General features: G+C 42.7%; 1 protein-coding gene across 16 annotated transcripts in view; it reads right to left on the reverse strand.

The window, feature by feature from the left end:
* Positions 1–15,979, reverse strand: part of adgrb2 (adhesion G protein-coupled receptor B2) — a 296,094-nt gene that overhangs the window by 278,388 nt on the left and 1,727 nt on the right. For 9 of the 16 annotated variants that reach the window (XM_061817028.1, XM_061816991.1, XM_061816804.1 and 6 more), the window contains one exon: positions 15,665–15,864. The gene's annotated coding sequence lies outside the window, so the exon portion shown is untranslated. Of the gene's footprint in view, positions 1–1,759; positions 1,855–15,664; positions 15,865–15,979 lie in introns of those variants that run through there. The other 7 variants (XM_061816759.1, XM_061816765.1, XM_061816829.1 and 4 more) reach the window with 3 other exon arrangements.

Genomic DNA, 15,979 nt, shown 5'->3' on the forward strand with positions numbered 1-15,979 from the left:
AAGGCAATAGCTTTAAGAAAGCCAAAATGCCTAAAACAGCAGATTATAAATCATAATGTTAAGAAGCCCACTTACCATTCAAATTTAGTACTTGCTCACAAACAAGCAAAAACATTCCCTCCACTCTTCTTAGGTAGTGTTACATTCATTAATAACCTCAACACTTCATGATGTTCTTATGGATCAAAAGCCATCTTGCAACACAATCCAAAAAATGCCACATTTGAACACAACATCCCATCATCATACGGCACTGTAAATTTGATGTGTTACCGTTTCTAACTTGTCTTTGACTATTTTGTTTGCACTTTCTGCAGCACTTGTTCCAAGGACGGTCCAGCCTAAATAAAGGCCGTTAAGAACAGAAGTAGGTACATTGTGCATTAAAAATTGTCTGGTAAATACAAGAACTGGTACAAGCTCTCGGAAACTGGAGGGAAAACAAGTATTTACCAACTTAAAAGAACTTTTGGGGCACGTTAAACAAACTTAGCGTCCATATCAGAAAACCATAAAGATGCACAGTAACACAAACTATACCCAGTGAGAAATCTTCCTTTTCCCCTTAGCAAAGCTGTCCCGAATAAAAGTGGTCTGAAGCGGATCAAATCAGATGCACACTCGACTAGACAATTCGCCGCTTCTGCATGGAGAGCCGGCGAAAGCAGCTCGCGGTGATATAGGGAGGCTGGAGAAACCCCGGCTGACCCGAGCTCTGCTGCACCATGAATCTTTTATGAACTCACCTCTGCAATCTGCTCTTTGCCGAGACCCTCGCTGTAAAAGGTTTTCTGTAATTTACTCTGATTACGGAATCATTAGCATATTTAAGACGTGAACACATATTGCGGAGTTCCCGCCTGCGCTAAGATGCATTGAGTCGCTAGTTGGTGTTCTTCCAATGACACAGAGCTGGATCTAAGTGCGATATTTTACATCTTTAAGTAGATTACATTTCAACACAAGGGGAAGAAAGTGTGTTTAAAATATTAAAGGGGCCTTGTTGAAAGAGTCAAAATCCTTCCCGTTTTCACTTTGCAACTGAAGAAAAAGAACATGAACACTGTCGCCACTTTCAAAACTTGGAAAACTACTGGGTGTACAAAGCCAAACGGGGAAGTGTTTAAAATCACGCGTGTTCGCCGAATAAATTGTCCAAAGTCAGCTGCGATAGACTCCAGGTCACCCTCTGAAATACTGTAAAGTTTGAACTGAAATACAGCTCATCTTATTGAGGTGTACGTTTTACTGGGGTAATCTATTGTGCGCTCACCGCTGGGGGCCAACGTTAACATCTGTGGACAACAAAGACAGATTGAATTGAAGATTGGGACGGCGTCGCCTTTCGATAGTGATTGGAAAGCTCTTTTAGCTCTCAAGGTCTCTTGTTTTTCCACTCACTTGCCAAGCACAAGGGCGAACCTTTACACAGTCGTTCCTCGCCATATTGAAGATAAGCAATAGATTCAAGTTGAATTCGTTCCCTGACCGCACGGCTCAAAACATTTTTCCCCATCGATATGAATGGAAACGCCAGTAATCTGTTCCAGCGTCCCCTCGAAAATGTCGTTTTTAAATAACATATTGCTCTGTAACGTATATTACAAAAATTATATGGAGATTTACCCTAAGCCCATGGAAAAACAGTATCAAGTTAACATTACAGCTCGCACACCCTGCATTCCAATTCAAACTTGGCTTTTCATCCAGCAGACATCTTTCCTGAAACTTTCAGGGGGTCCACAGTGCAGGTACGTACTCCAATTATCCTCCACGAACCAGCACGGCGACCTTGTTTACTCTGGCTTAACTTTAAATGAAAAGCAGACATCACTTTTGTGTGCCGTGTGAAACAGTATGGCACATGACAGGCAATTACACTTTGTGATGCCAGTCTGTTGAGGGGGTTGGGGGGGGGTCACGCCCATCACCATTGTTGTCCAGCACTCTCCCTTCTCTCCTGTCCGCGTTTGACAGACATCTCTTTAGAGTTCCGGCTGAGCATTAATGGCGGCTTGCGGTGACACTGCAACAGAAACTCAATATGCGCCAGGATTGGCATGAAAAGACCAAGGAAAATAAAAAGCAAAAAGGAGATGTGGCTGGAGTAGGTAATGTGATTTCAAAAAAAAAAAGACTGATCTTCGTCGGCAGTGATTTATTCATGCCAATGTCTTTTAAATCCAATTTACATGCGGAGCACATTCATTCCTAGTTAGCCCCATCCGAGCCGTTCGTGACATTTCAAAGTGCATGATGAAATCTTGAGTGACAGCAGAACACTGAATTCAAAGGATATTTAGGGTGGCTAAAAAGCCTCTGCTGTTTCCCCAAATACAAGCTGGCGTCTTGTGAATGTGCGCCGCAGCATCCTTTTTGTCAATCTTTGTCTCTGTAACGGCATCCCATTTCGCATTTCCCCACCGGCCGCTGGATCGGCGCTCGTCTCCTCCATAAAGAGCAGAGAGAATTTGCAAAAAAATAAAACAGGGGGAGCTCTTGTCCCCCGGGCCCCAATTAAAACTTCCTTTGGCGAATTGAAGGCTTTTTATCCCTCAATACTATCCCCCGCCCCCACCCTCCACCGCATCCCCTAATAAACTACAGGAAAGAAGCAGCGAAAGCAAGCTATCATAAAGCTACAAGCCAAGAGGAAGTGGACAAGTTAGGCTGGAAGACGTGGAGAGCGAGAAAGCTATTAGTCACGCATTAGTCCGAAATTATGGAATAATTTTAAATGTTAAAACGACTTGTCTGGTAGACAGAGCGCTTATTTGCATGAACCCGGGGGATTGCATGGACTGGAAATACAGATCAAGAGCCACAACTCGTGAAGGGAAAGTCCTTTTTTTTTTTTTTTTTTTTTAAATACTCCTCTCAAAAAAAGTTCAGCTAGCATATTCTGTGAGTTGAACCGATTCGTCGACTAGTCAACTTTACTACTCAATGTTGACATTTCAAGATAGAAATCGACTCATCACAAATTGGTTTTTTGGCATTTTCCAGTGCAATTTTTTTTTTTTTTTTTTTCGGCTACAATGTCCCGTCTTTCAGAGGCCAAATGATTGACTGCCTCATTAAAGAAAAAACTTCCATGGGCCTCTCACGATTTTAATTTCACAATAACTAGATGCAGCGTACTAGAGTGACTTGTATTTCTCCTTTTTGTTTCCATGCCAGTCTGTTGAAATACATCTTAACGTGAAACAGATTGGTGGGGGGTAAAAGGTTGGGCACAGCTGTTCTCTCCCGAAAAAAATATCGATGACGTCGTTGATTAATCGACTTTGATTCTACTTTCACCACATTAGCACATTCAACAAAAAAATGAAAATAAAAAAATAAAAATCCTTAATTTGTTCAACCCAAGTAGAAGCTCCAGAGTGGACTTTCCAATGTTGAAACTATTTTCCTCCATCGGAAATAAAATTGCTATGTTTATATTCATACCTCCAAATAAGAAATGTTTGAACATTTATGATGTCATGCTTCTTTGACATTTGTTAACCTCACCTTTTTAACCTCTCGCATTGACACTTTTATTAACCTCTCACTTTGTTTATCAGCCAAATTTCTGAAAACATATACAACCAATGACAATTCACCGAAGAAAAATATAATGCTCTTGTACGTGGCCACACGTAGTAGACATTCCAGAAAGAGCCGATAACGACAATAAAATAAAGGTCCTCGCTCTTTGAAGATGCCTGATAATTTTGGCATACAATTACGATTATCGTTTTATGCAGTTTTACATTTATAAGCAGCCCCCTCGAGGGGAAACAATTACAATGCAGCCAATGATGTAAACAACTTTAACATATGTGTTTCAGAAATTTAGTAAACTTAAATGTCCTGAACTATGACATGATATCGCTTGTGATTATAGTTTTAACTTTAAATTCAAGTACCAAGTCATGATGAGGATGACATCTGGGTTCGGATGTGATCTGACACATTGACAGTTTGTCATATTTCAACGAAAGTGAAAGATTTTTCATCCGGTCGAGAATTTAGGGCGATGCGGAAAGATAACAGAAGCGTGGATATTTATATTCGCAGATGAAGCTGGGGAAGAAATTTTAGCTGACTGATGTTGTGCCGCCGCACTTGTCTATATTTGGCCATGCAAAAGGCTGCTTGTTCTTCATCTCGCCATTCACTTCAAGTACAGTTCAACCTAAAACCCCCGCATGCTGCCACTGCCGCTTTGATGAGAGGCAAAAAAAAAAAAAAAAAAAAAAAAAAAGCGTGTGATGATTAGTTATGCTTAGTGGGTTCGGATGCTTTCTTGCGCTATCTCGGCAAGGCAACAGCTCAGCTTGTTGTTACTAAGATTACAAAGTTTCCATCTGGACCAGACCATCAGATTCCATTACTGAGCACAAAGCCCAAACCAAGACGAAATCCCATAACATTCAATAACAGATGGGGCTAAGGAATATATTTGAAATTTATAAGATAGTGGAATTGCAGCGTGTGGTGTTTTAATTAAAAACATTCACCGATGACTTTTCAGCTGTTTGGTCAGTCAGGTTTGTTTTATTTTGGATTATTTGCTGAAGTCACCGGACTCAAATCAATACAAGGTAAGTTGTTATTCATGACTGATGAAGAACATAAATTATCTCAAAACAACTAATTACAAAATTAATTTGTTCCAGGAGTTGTTTCATGACGTGAATTTTTTTTTGTAAGAAGCAGCGCTATTTACGTGTAAATGGCAAGACATCCCTCCTAGCCAATGGGATGCCAGGAGGATGCTAAGCGGTGGCCTTTTTTATCCTGAACTTTCCTTTGTAACGAGAGACATTTTTCCGAAGAGTTACTTCGTAACCTGAATCTTTCCTTTCCTTGAGTCGTTTGTAAGTAGAGGTAACAGCGTATTAATTGGATACACAAATGTTTATGCGCTTCCATTGGTGGGCACTTGCTCTGTTGTACAATTCTGTTCCTGTACCATTCACAAGAACGCTGATTTGATTACCCGAACCAGAGGTTCAGTCAGAAAATGTTTTGAAATCAATTGCTACGATTCTGAATAACAACCACAAATAGAGCTTCTTTATTTGTACAGCTCACCATGTAAAGTGCCAAAAAGCACTCCGACGACTGCGTCCCTCCATGGTGGCGAAACACTCCCTCAGTTTGAAACTGACATATTAACGAGGCTGATCCACCGCTACTTCACTCTTGCGCTGATAAGAGTCGCCATTGCTTCACATAAATGAAATCAGGGGCCGTAGCTCGCACTGACTGCTACATGGCCGTACTGTGAAATATGGAGGCAGGCATGCAAGCCGGGTTGGCTGGCAACCATAATTAATGTGTGTACGTTTTGTGGCTAGGTGACAGCGGCGATCTGATAGCACTGAAACCATCCCAAACCGGATAGCCTGGTGCACAAGGAAAAAAAAAAGAATTCACCAAGCTATAAAAAAAAAAAAAAAAAATTGAGACCTCGGTCTCATTCACAACTGTGACCTGTCAACAGATACATATGTTACACAAAATGGTTTTACATAAATGAACAAAAAAAGTGCAGTACATGTGAATGACGTAACCACTGGAAACGCATCCACCGTCGGTCGTCTGCCCTTTAAAATGTGATGTGTTCATTTTAGCTCTGAGTGTAGATAAAAGCTCTTTCGTTGCAACATGAAAAGCGGTGAGATTGAAGATGTCACGTGACCGTTGTGGACGCTTAGGAGCGGGCCGACCAAATTTCACATACGGATCAGGACGATGCGTCCATCAACCACCTTGGAAACGCAAGGCACGGTGCTAAACAGTGTCAAGGGACTTTTAGTGGAAGCGATCAATTATTACATCACCGCATGTGGAGTCAACAAGGTCATGTCTTGGATATTTGTTGCCTGCAATTGAATCTGATTTTAGCTTTTATAACCCATAATATTTTGAGGTAAAAGTGAACATTGATTAGACTCAGGTCTGTTCCCTAAAGCTGGGCATTTGGACACTTGTCTACAATATAATTACAGTTTTCAGTGTGACATCCACACTGCGCTTTCTCAGTTTGCGAAGGTATTACAGGATTGGGGCTTCTAAATTCTGTCACTTGCGTTCATTCACACCCTTTCAGCTCGACTTGTGACGGGACAAGTGGATAGACTGCCAGTCTCATGGGAAAAGGCCGCAAAGCGAAAGGAGAATATCTTAACTCCAGAGGTGGCAAAAGTACTCACAGTCTGTACTTATTCACTGTCATTGACTTTTATAGTCGTGAAGTTCATTTTTCCCAACGGGTGGGCGTTCGAGAAGGCCTCTCACCCAACTTGACTGTGAAACACAAGGTTTGTAAATGACTGTAATGACAAACAGATTCGTGTTTGGGTTTAGATTTGAGATCAGCACAATTTTTGAATTGAAGATAAAGATTAGGCGGCGAGTCTCGGGTGGTCGCATCGATTGAGAGGGGTGAAACGCTAACACGTTGGAAGTTGGACAGACAACTCAGATTGTGCATGTCTATAGTATGAACAGAGTACACGTCACAGTATGTAGCACAAAACGTATAGAGATTGTTCTACATGTGACAATTGAGAGAATGACATATGCCATTTAAAAAAAGTCACTGTTGTTCAATTTGAGCAATACGATGAGTCAACATCGCTCCTGACGAGTTTCTTAGCTGTATATCAGTGAATAAATTCTGTTGCCATCCAAAGCCCTTTGGTTCATTAGCTTATTGTATCACACCAAAATAGTCTTCAGATCTTGAAAGATCACGCAAAGCGGCTGGCAACATGGGGAACTTTGCAAGAAGTGAATGAGTTAAGGTGAAGTACAAATACTTCGGTACAGGGAGCTAGGGATGCAAAAAAAGAGAAATGATATCCTTGTCTTTTTTTTTTTTTCCACGTGAGCGGAATGTGTGCTAGCTTCTACGCAACTTTTACATGTGAGCTTGTCTGAGTCTGTCACCGCGAGGTTAAGTCCGACCGAGTCTGCGTCGGACGGAGGCGAAGTCCTTGAGTGGACAGGCAGCCTGAAGAGAGAGAGAAAGAGATTCTGATTATCGCCAAGAAGCCAGGCCTTGGCTGAGCCTTTCCAAGACCTTTCACTGTCCTCGTCCTTTTCACAGATGCACAGCTGATGACAATGCCCGAGGTGGCCCTCCTTGAATGTTGAACAGTCAGCTAACAAGTAGCACAATTCGGACTGCCGAGCCGGATTTAGCAACATCATTATACCCCGCATACTTGTGTGCACACAGGCTCGCAATTCCTGATTTGCTTGCCCGCTTCAGTTTATTTTCAACATCCCGCCTATGTTTACGACGGAAATTGCCTCCCAGATACCGGCGCCCTGCGCGTATTACCGGCGAGGTGCTCCCTCCGTTAACGCACCTGAGGAGACGTACGTGCGGAATTGTACGCGAGTGCATATGCATGAAGTTCCTGATTTGCTCAACCTCTCGTTTCCCTGCCATTTCCTGCACAGATACTTCCATTACCTACGCCAACAGTCAACCTGTTATACATCCTGACAGTGGTGTCTGTTTGCTAGTGCGAGAAACGGTCAGAATACTAACGAGGGTTCAAACCGCACTTGTATATATACATATTTTGACGTGGGGGTGTGCGTGCGTGTGTGTGTGTGTGTGTGTGTGTGCTTGTCTACGAAAACAGGCTTGAATTATACATGCGTGTCAAATCACAGCGAGCTATGCGGGGAGACTGCGAGGGAAAACAAACCAACAGAGGTCGGAGTTCAGCTTTGTAGTGCACGCCGTCAATTATGCTGGTGTTTCAGGTACCCCCCCCCCCCCCCCCCAACCACCCACGTCAAAGCCACTTGTAGAATTTGGGCGTAATATTGCGGGTTCCCTCCCACCGTTGCTCTGATTGTAATCAGTGTCCCGGCCTTCTGGCATCAAGTACGCAAACGGCGCGGCAAGCTGTGCATTCGCTATCAGCAATCATCGAACGTCACCATCCCTCGCTCTGATCTTACGACTCCAAGGAGAGGTATTATGAAACACATCTAACACGGGAAAACAGGTGCTAAACCGGGAACCCAGCGGCGAAAACTCCAAAAGATACTCGGATCCTTATAATTGCACGCAAACACCTGATCTTGGGTTAAGAATTATGCCAAAAAACAAAACATCTTTTGTGTTATTTTATCTATGATGAACACAGACGCAAGATAATGAGATCCGCTGTGTAGGCTGGGAAAATTCTTCTTTTGCCAATATTACATCAGGACCGCAGAGGCTTATGCTGAAATTACTTGAGAGTTATATTTTAGGAACACTAGGCTCAAATATTAAAACGTGAAAAAAAAAATAAAATATGTACATTACACTAATCAAAACAAACCTTACGTTAAAGAGAAGCCCAAAATGAAACAATAACACAAAAACCATGAAACATTCTAATTTACAGAGAAGCAAAAGTCAATTCCTGTGAGCTCATACAGTGAACTTTTTACTATACAGTACAAATATTTTTTTTATTAAATAAAAGTGTGGGATCCATGATGTAACCAGTTTAGAATTGGTATTTAAAACATCATGCCGTATACATTTTTTGACGTGATGAGGCCAAGAAGACAATTTGTTCCAGAGTCTCAAACGGGATGTTCTCCGAGGGAGGGGCCGCCCATCCTCTTGCCCACACGAATGCTGTTCATTTTTCAACAGTGTATTATTTTTTTTTGTTGTTGTTCTTTCATCCAACACAAAAATACATGGAGGTGGCTGAAAAACAATAATTGGATGTTGTATAAATGTCAGTTTGAGGCGACGTATCCTTTCATTCATTTAATAAGATTCACGAAAGGTAAATTCGTTGTCAGACTGTAAAAATGACTTGATTTTAAGTAACGATGCAGAGGAGGAAATGCATCACTTATGTTGCTGAGGGTCGCGTGAGTCCGATCGGATTTCCACGTGAGGACGGGCAGTAAAAGTTTGCTTAATTCGTGTAGTGCGAGAGTACTCACTGCACAGCGGTGCCTCATAAACATACCCGAGAGCACAAGACGCCGCTTTGATCTGCCCACAGTAGTCGAGTGCTTTAGGGATAATGGTAAGATCATCTCTCCATCCCCGTCTCATCCACTCGGCATATCACTCTGGCAGAAGTCAATGAGCGAAGCATTGTGCTAAGAATCAATAGCAAGAAAGGGCAACCCTGTCGAGAGCACGATCGAGCCAATGGTGTAACCGTTACACGGACTGCAGCGTTCGATGCAAAAATCGAGGGCTAGCCCAGGGACGTTTTCCTTGGCGAGGAAACCTCAGGAAGCCAGCGTGACCGTTTGTTTGTCGCGCCACGCTTTTGTTTATATTAGCGGTTTGAACCCGGCGACGGGCTTGGCTCGCTCGTTTGTCACCCGGAGACCGGAGGGGAACGTTGGCATTCAGAACAGATTCCTTGGCACCCGCTGGACTCCGAAGGGATCGGATATCTGCCAGGATGAAAAACGCCAGGCACGCTGACGTCATGAGCTGAAGGAGGAACAACGCCGGAAAGGTAACTGCTCAAGGAAATGTTAAACATGTACCGGAATTCCCGGCCTACAGAGTGCACCTGGTTATAAGCCTCACCCTGGACTTTTTTTTTTTTTTTTTTTTTTCCCCTCAAGGAAATACTATTTGGTACATACATACGTCGCAGCTGTGTAAAAACCGCAAGTGCCCACATTGAAACACGAGATATTTACAGAGAAAGACGGTACACAAAGATTTTAATGCTAACGCGGCGCTGACAGGGCCGGTTCTTCAAAAAAAAAAATAAAAAATTACCGGTAAAAATCACTGAGACACGCCCGTAACACAGTAACATATTAGCACAGTGCCAACACTAGCGCAGCACGAACGTGGCCGGTACAAGTCACTTCCTCGGCACATATATTCCGGTCTCACTCTTACCTTTTCTGCTCGAGTGCCGCCTTGCGGCCGTTAGTAAAAAAAAAAAATGCACAAATTAGCCGCATCAACGCATAAACCGCAGGGTTGAAAATGTGTGAAAAGCGTCACTGCTTGTTTTTGCTTAAAAAGCAAAAATATGAAAAAAAACTCAAGACCTGCTTGTGCGTAACTAAAATTTGAGAGTATAAGCGGCATCCCCCAAACAGTTAGAATTCCATACACAAAGTGAAGACGGCACCAAAGTACTGCTTTTATATTTGGTGCCATGACACAAATAATGCCGCAAACCATGTAGACAGACAGCACAACAGTACTCACGGTCATACATCATTCTTTGCTGAGAATGATTAACATTAGTGCCGTACTGATGATATAAGAGGAGTCAAGACTTCTCAATGAACAGTTGAGTTGGACGTGCCAAGCACTCCTCTACCGTGCTCCCCTCACTTGGAATATATAGCTCATATATTAGTTAGAGGAGGGAGTCAAACAGCGGTAGAGTCCACTTGACCCCTCTTTGTCCTCTTGATCTCCTCGGCCACCTGAGATTAAGCTGAGGAGGGGCTCAGACGCGGCAGCCAGATCCCTCCATCGTTGCGTTACAGCCAATCACGTCACTGCGCTTACGCTTACCGATCCGAGTGACAACATCACATCGCGAACGTCTTCCAGCAAGTTATTTGTTCAAATTGCGGAGCTGCTTTCACTCCTGCAGCTTTTACGGAGACGTTGTTTGAAGCGCTTCTATAAAGGTTGCTGTACAATGGAGGATGCACTTGCGGTTGCGATGGGAATGGCGGTCGCAATAAATGCTACTCAAGTGTTGACAAGTCACGACGACAGACATGCCGAGACGTTTGCGCGTTCAAAAGTGCTTTTCAGTTTGAGAAACTGAGGTTGAAGACAGCAACTCTTGAGACTAGTTTCTCGAATCATCTTTCCCCCACTGAAATAAATAGAACGCCATTAATCCATTCAAGGCTCCCAGAAGACAATAATAACAATAACACGAGAATATTTTTCTTTTAAAAAAAATATAGTAATAACATAAATAGATTTAAAGTTTGCATCATGATTAGGTCCTTGCGGCTCTGGCATGCATGACATAGCTTTTTTTTTTTTTTTTTACTGTACGTGACTAAGATGCAATGATGTCTTTTTCCACTGAGGATAAAACATATGCCTGGATTGTGTTATATTGTCTGTCTACATGTGTTGCTGCATCAACTTTGTTCCAATAATCTTATGCCTAAAATTTTACATAGATGCTATCTGTTAGCCTGTCTATGGTGTTTACCCATTTGCCTTGTGTTTGTTTTAAATACACAACGTGCAGTCTGTTTTGTTTTACGTTTAATTTGACAGGAAACAGCCTGAACTGGTCCCTGTCTTGCTGGCATTTGGGGGGGGCTCATAAGTGGGGTCACTCACGGCAGCACGGTGGGATGTTATTGGAATTCAAATGCGGTCAGATTGGGTCACACTTTACCATCTTGATTCTAAATTTTACACTCAGGTCGGCTTTGAATATTTTGCATCAAAAATAAATGGCGGTCCGCACGCTGCAGCTGCTGTGGAGAACGCATTATCTGTCCATCTGTGCTGTGGCCATTCCCCCCCCCCCCCATTCTACAATTTCACTGTCAATGTATTCATTTTTGTAGCCTAATAGTGGCTTCTCCCACCAGCTGCAGCACCCCTTTTTAGTTAATGATTGTGATTGCTGCGCAGATAAATGCGTCGCCCGCTTGTTTTATAAACATGTGCCGAGGCGCCAAAGCGGCGGTTTAACATGGAAACGTCAACGCATTGCTCTACATTTGATATTTTTCCCGTTTTTCCATGCCTCTCAGAGGTGCAAAGAACACACCTGCGCAATACTGCTTTTAGCACATACTCTACACGCAATTTAGGAATGGAGAGTCGAGAATAATTAATATCGTTCGCGTCGGGAGAAAGCAGCGGCTGGGCGTGCATTCGATACCGTCGACTTCAGGGGATGACTTAGTCCCCTCCTTGATGAAAGGGTCATCATGTCACAATTACAAAAACCATTGATGAAATAAAGAACCGACTTAATACAATTTTGTTGAGAAAATATTAGAATTAGACTGGTTCTTCTCTGCATCCGTTATAAAGTCTGTTAATCTGGTGCCGTTTCCCATTAAATAGTTGACGATGGTCAACAGTAACGGCAGTTCAAAATCCACCTGAATGACATGACGCTGTTGTTTGCAACCCGATCTGCACGCCAATAGCGCCGAGCGCTCTTGATTCAAAGCGCCAGACGACGTTTGTGTCATTCTTCCCTCAGCACCTAATTCTAAAGAAACAACAGTTGGATCCTAATTGCGTGGGGGGCACGCTGCGTATGTCGCCTCGCGCGCTCGTGTGACCGGATGACTCGCTTGCAAATTTGTCATTTCCAAAGCTAATCAGGTACGTGCTGAAGTGGTGAACAGGCTTAGGACTCGGGAGGCGCCGATGCGCACTTTGACTCACGCAAAGAGACTTGGTAAAAGTTCCACGTTGGAGGGGAAGAGAGGGAGTGAATACAAACACGTTGCAGGCTCTTCTGGCAAATCATGACCTGCATTGACAAGAGGGAGAAAGCTCAAACAGCCAATTAGCACCGGCGCTTGTTAAGACAGCCACTTAACACGTTGCGTGTCAGCATACATTGGCCTTTCACTGCTGCCCCGGACCTATTGATAAGAGTGCAGATAAGTGCATTAAGAGCGGAACAACGTTTTGCACCTAAACGAGCCCCTCCACTCATTTGCCGAATCCTACCCGGAGACGTCAAAGCTCGGCTCAACCCCAAATAACTCATCTGCTGTTTACAATGAACCTGTGATACATTCCAGATCCGCCCATCGTAAGTGAAAATATGCGCGACAGAGAGACCGTAGCATTTTTCGAAAAGTAGCTTATTAAAAAAATAAAAAAAAAAAAAACACTTTCGAAACTATTCTTAGCACCTCCCGCTTGCTCGCAGTTCTTTAAATATGAGGCAAACAGTGCTAGACTTAAGATGTTTACTGTAAAACTGATTACCAAAAAAAAAAAAAAAAAAAAAAAAAAAAAAAACTGTATATCCACATTTTTTTTGCCATAGAGCTCATGGAAATTAACATAAATGCTAGGGAGACATACAGCTGCTACCTTAACACACACAAAGCAGCAACACGGTATACAACAATACTCACAGGCATACTGTTATTTTTTTCTCTGCTCTGTGGGAAAAACGAATATAACTGGAGCGAAGTGCGCCGCGTCTGCCTCTTCTCGTTGCTCTTAAAGCACCCGCGCAGGAAGCCATTAAGCATTTCCTGTGGAAAGGTCAGACGGCAGAAGTTTTCCGCCGTCATTACGTTACGAGCTTGTGGGGCATCATCCAACTGAGAAATAGCAACTGTAGTCAAATGCGTGACAAGCAGAGTCTTTTCTGTTTGACCCACTGATCTTAAATAAAAATTAAATTTAAAAAAAAAAGACTGGACGGCCACCATAACCGAAGTCGCCATCATCGACCTGTGCGTTAATCGCCAGTTTCGTGGCTGTGAAAAAACATTCCACAGGTAAGTTAGAAAGATTTACTTTGACACTGTTAGTTTATTTGTAAAGGTTTTTTTTTTTTTTTTTTAATTTTCTGATGAGCTTAATCCACTTGAAGAAAGTTTTGTTTACGGTTGTTCACTCTTTGCTTCACCTTTATAGGCCGACGGTTTTTCGCGAAAAAGCGATGTCAATATTTTCCCAAACTTGAGTGGATAAGCAACAAGACATTTTCTGTGAAATTTTTAATGAATTTATAATACAGAACTCTGCAAATTGAATTTGATTTTCAAATGTGAGGAAACAAGTTTAAATTTTCTGTCTGACGGTCCACAGACAACAAATGAACAATGCGTTTAGCAAGTCCTTATTTCCTAAAGTACATCTACAGTAACTGATTGACTTAAAACGTTATGTTTTTATGACCAAAAAGGCTTAGTTTTTTGCTGTTATGATGATATTGCTTCACAGCGTATTTTGGGAAAAGTTAACGGAAATCGGGCCATAGGTAATATGCAAGGTTTCTTGCTAGCCACGGTGTTCTGTGTCTTTCCTTTGCACTCCGCCTTCTTTAGTTTACCAAGTCGGATTAAAAATCCTTCACATTACCAGAACTGAAAAAATTTCAAGCTCACACAACCGCTTTTAATTCTACATGCCAAACTTTGAGAAAAACCGTGCCATAATCCAACCTGTAAACCATGTTCTCAACATGTTTTGGGAGTACCAAGATGGCGGCCAATTGGCTGCAACCAATCGACACACCGCTAGCTAGATATGTATGCGTTATCCAGTCTTTTGTTTTTTTTTTTTTTAGATCAGTGGTTAACTGTAGCTGCTTCCGGGAAGGAGTGATGGCAGGGGAGCGACAGGGGTGGGGAGGGGCGTTGCGGGGTTTTGAGGGGCCGAAACGGAACGCCGAGTGAGAGATGTGGGAGGTTAGAGGGCTACCCTGTGTGAGCGGCAGCTGCGAGGAGAAGATGAGAGCGTCGCCGATAACGGGGCGAATAAAGATGGCGACGAGCAGGAGGAGGTAGGAGAAAACATCCACCGAGATAAGCCGGAGGGGATTCATTGCGGAAGACCAACTAGTGCGGGGAGGCGAAAGAGAGAGAGGACAGAGGATGACATCTATTTTTTGCCTCTAGAGTTTAAAAAAAAAAAAAAAAAAAGACGTGAGAGAGGTCAGACAGGCCCGCTGATTGAGTGGCAGCAAGTAAGCCCGTCATTCAGCATCCACTCACGCTCAAGACGCTGGATGAGCGTCTTGTGACGGAGGGCACGCGGAACATGTGACAAAAAAAAAAAAAAAAAAAAAAACCAGCACGGGCGCTGTCAAACGGTTTCCTCCAAGGTGGACGCTACACAACGCAGCTACGCTGAAAATAAACACCGTCGAGTCAACCTCGGATCCGTTCTTGAGGGATGGACCCTGCTGGGAATTCAATGCAGTTTCTCACTTCTCTATACTTCACTGCAGGATTTACTTTTCTGATGACTTTGCTTCTACTCGATAACATATCTGCTTGTTACTCTTTTTAAACCTTCTGCAGATGACATCACATAAAAAAGCTGTCATTTCAACTGTGGCTCAAGTCTCGACTGATTGCATAATAAAACTGGAACAGCAGCAACAAGGAGAAATGTAAACATGATCCCATGAACAAAATCGGCAACAAAAGCAGAATATTCCCCATCCGTGGCCTTTTTCGACGATTTATGGCAGATACAAAAAAAAAAAAAACTAATTCAGATAGGCCCTTTAAGAGAAAAAAAACCTGATAATGTTAAATTTTTAAAGTTATTAAAACACATGCCCAATTCCCTTGCTAATTTGAACTGATTTTTTTTTTTTTTTTTAAGAGCTAAATTAGCTTAGAACTGACAATAATGCATGTTACCTACTTGTTGGGCCTATTAATGTTGCATAATCATCTGTAAAGGTTCAAAAAGTGACGAGTTTATTTTGACAAAGTAAGGAGTGGGCTGCAGATGTTTTCAGAAGACGCCAGTAAAAGTAATGAGAAAAACTATGAAATACAGAAACTTTGAAATGAACAAGGTGCACACCGCAGAGCAAAATAAACACTGTCAAGTGAACCTCGGATGGATTCTCTGAGGGATGTTCTGTGAATCGGGCGCAGTCCGTTGACTGAGAAGTTAAACAAGCCCCAGGTTCCCTCTAAATGTGTGATTATTAATTACCACGCCGCTGAATCCAAAACACCCACAATGCAGTGGCAAGTGCGTCTCGGCAGACCGGTGGCGTCCAAGATGCTGCCAGACAGAACGCATCAGACTTCAAGCAGACCCGGGCTGGGATGGAGACTGGCGTGTGTAGACTGCCCTCCAGTGGTTGCTCGATGAACTGCGATCTTGTTAACACGGGCCTTGAGCATTATCTGCTGGTGAGTAAGGGGAATTGTTAGTATTGGAAGTATTCCCCTCTCTGTATGTCCACACACAGATTTACCTATTTAATAAAATATGCACATTAAAGCGCAATTTAAACTAAACATT

The sequence above is a fragment of the Syngnathoides biaculeatus genome, chromosome 1 (genome assembly GCF_019802595.1).
Source record: "Syngnathoides biaculeatus isolate LvHL_M chromosome 1, ASM1980259v1, whole genome shotgun sequence".
Lineage (NCBI taxonomy): Eukaryota > Metazoa > Chordata > Actinopteri > Syngnathiformes > Syngnathidae > Syngnathoides > Syngnathoides biaculeatus.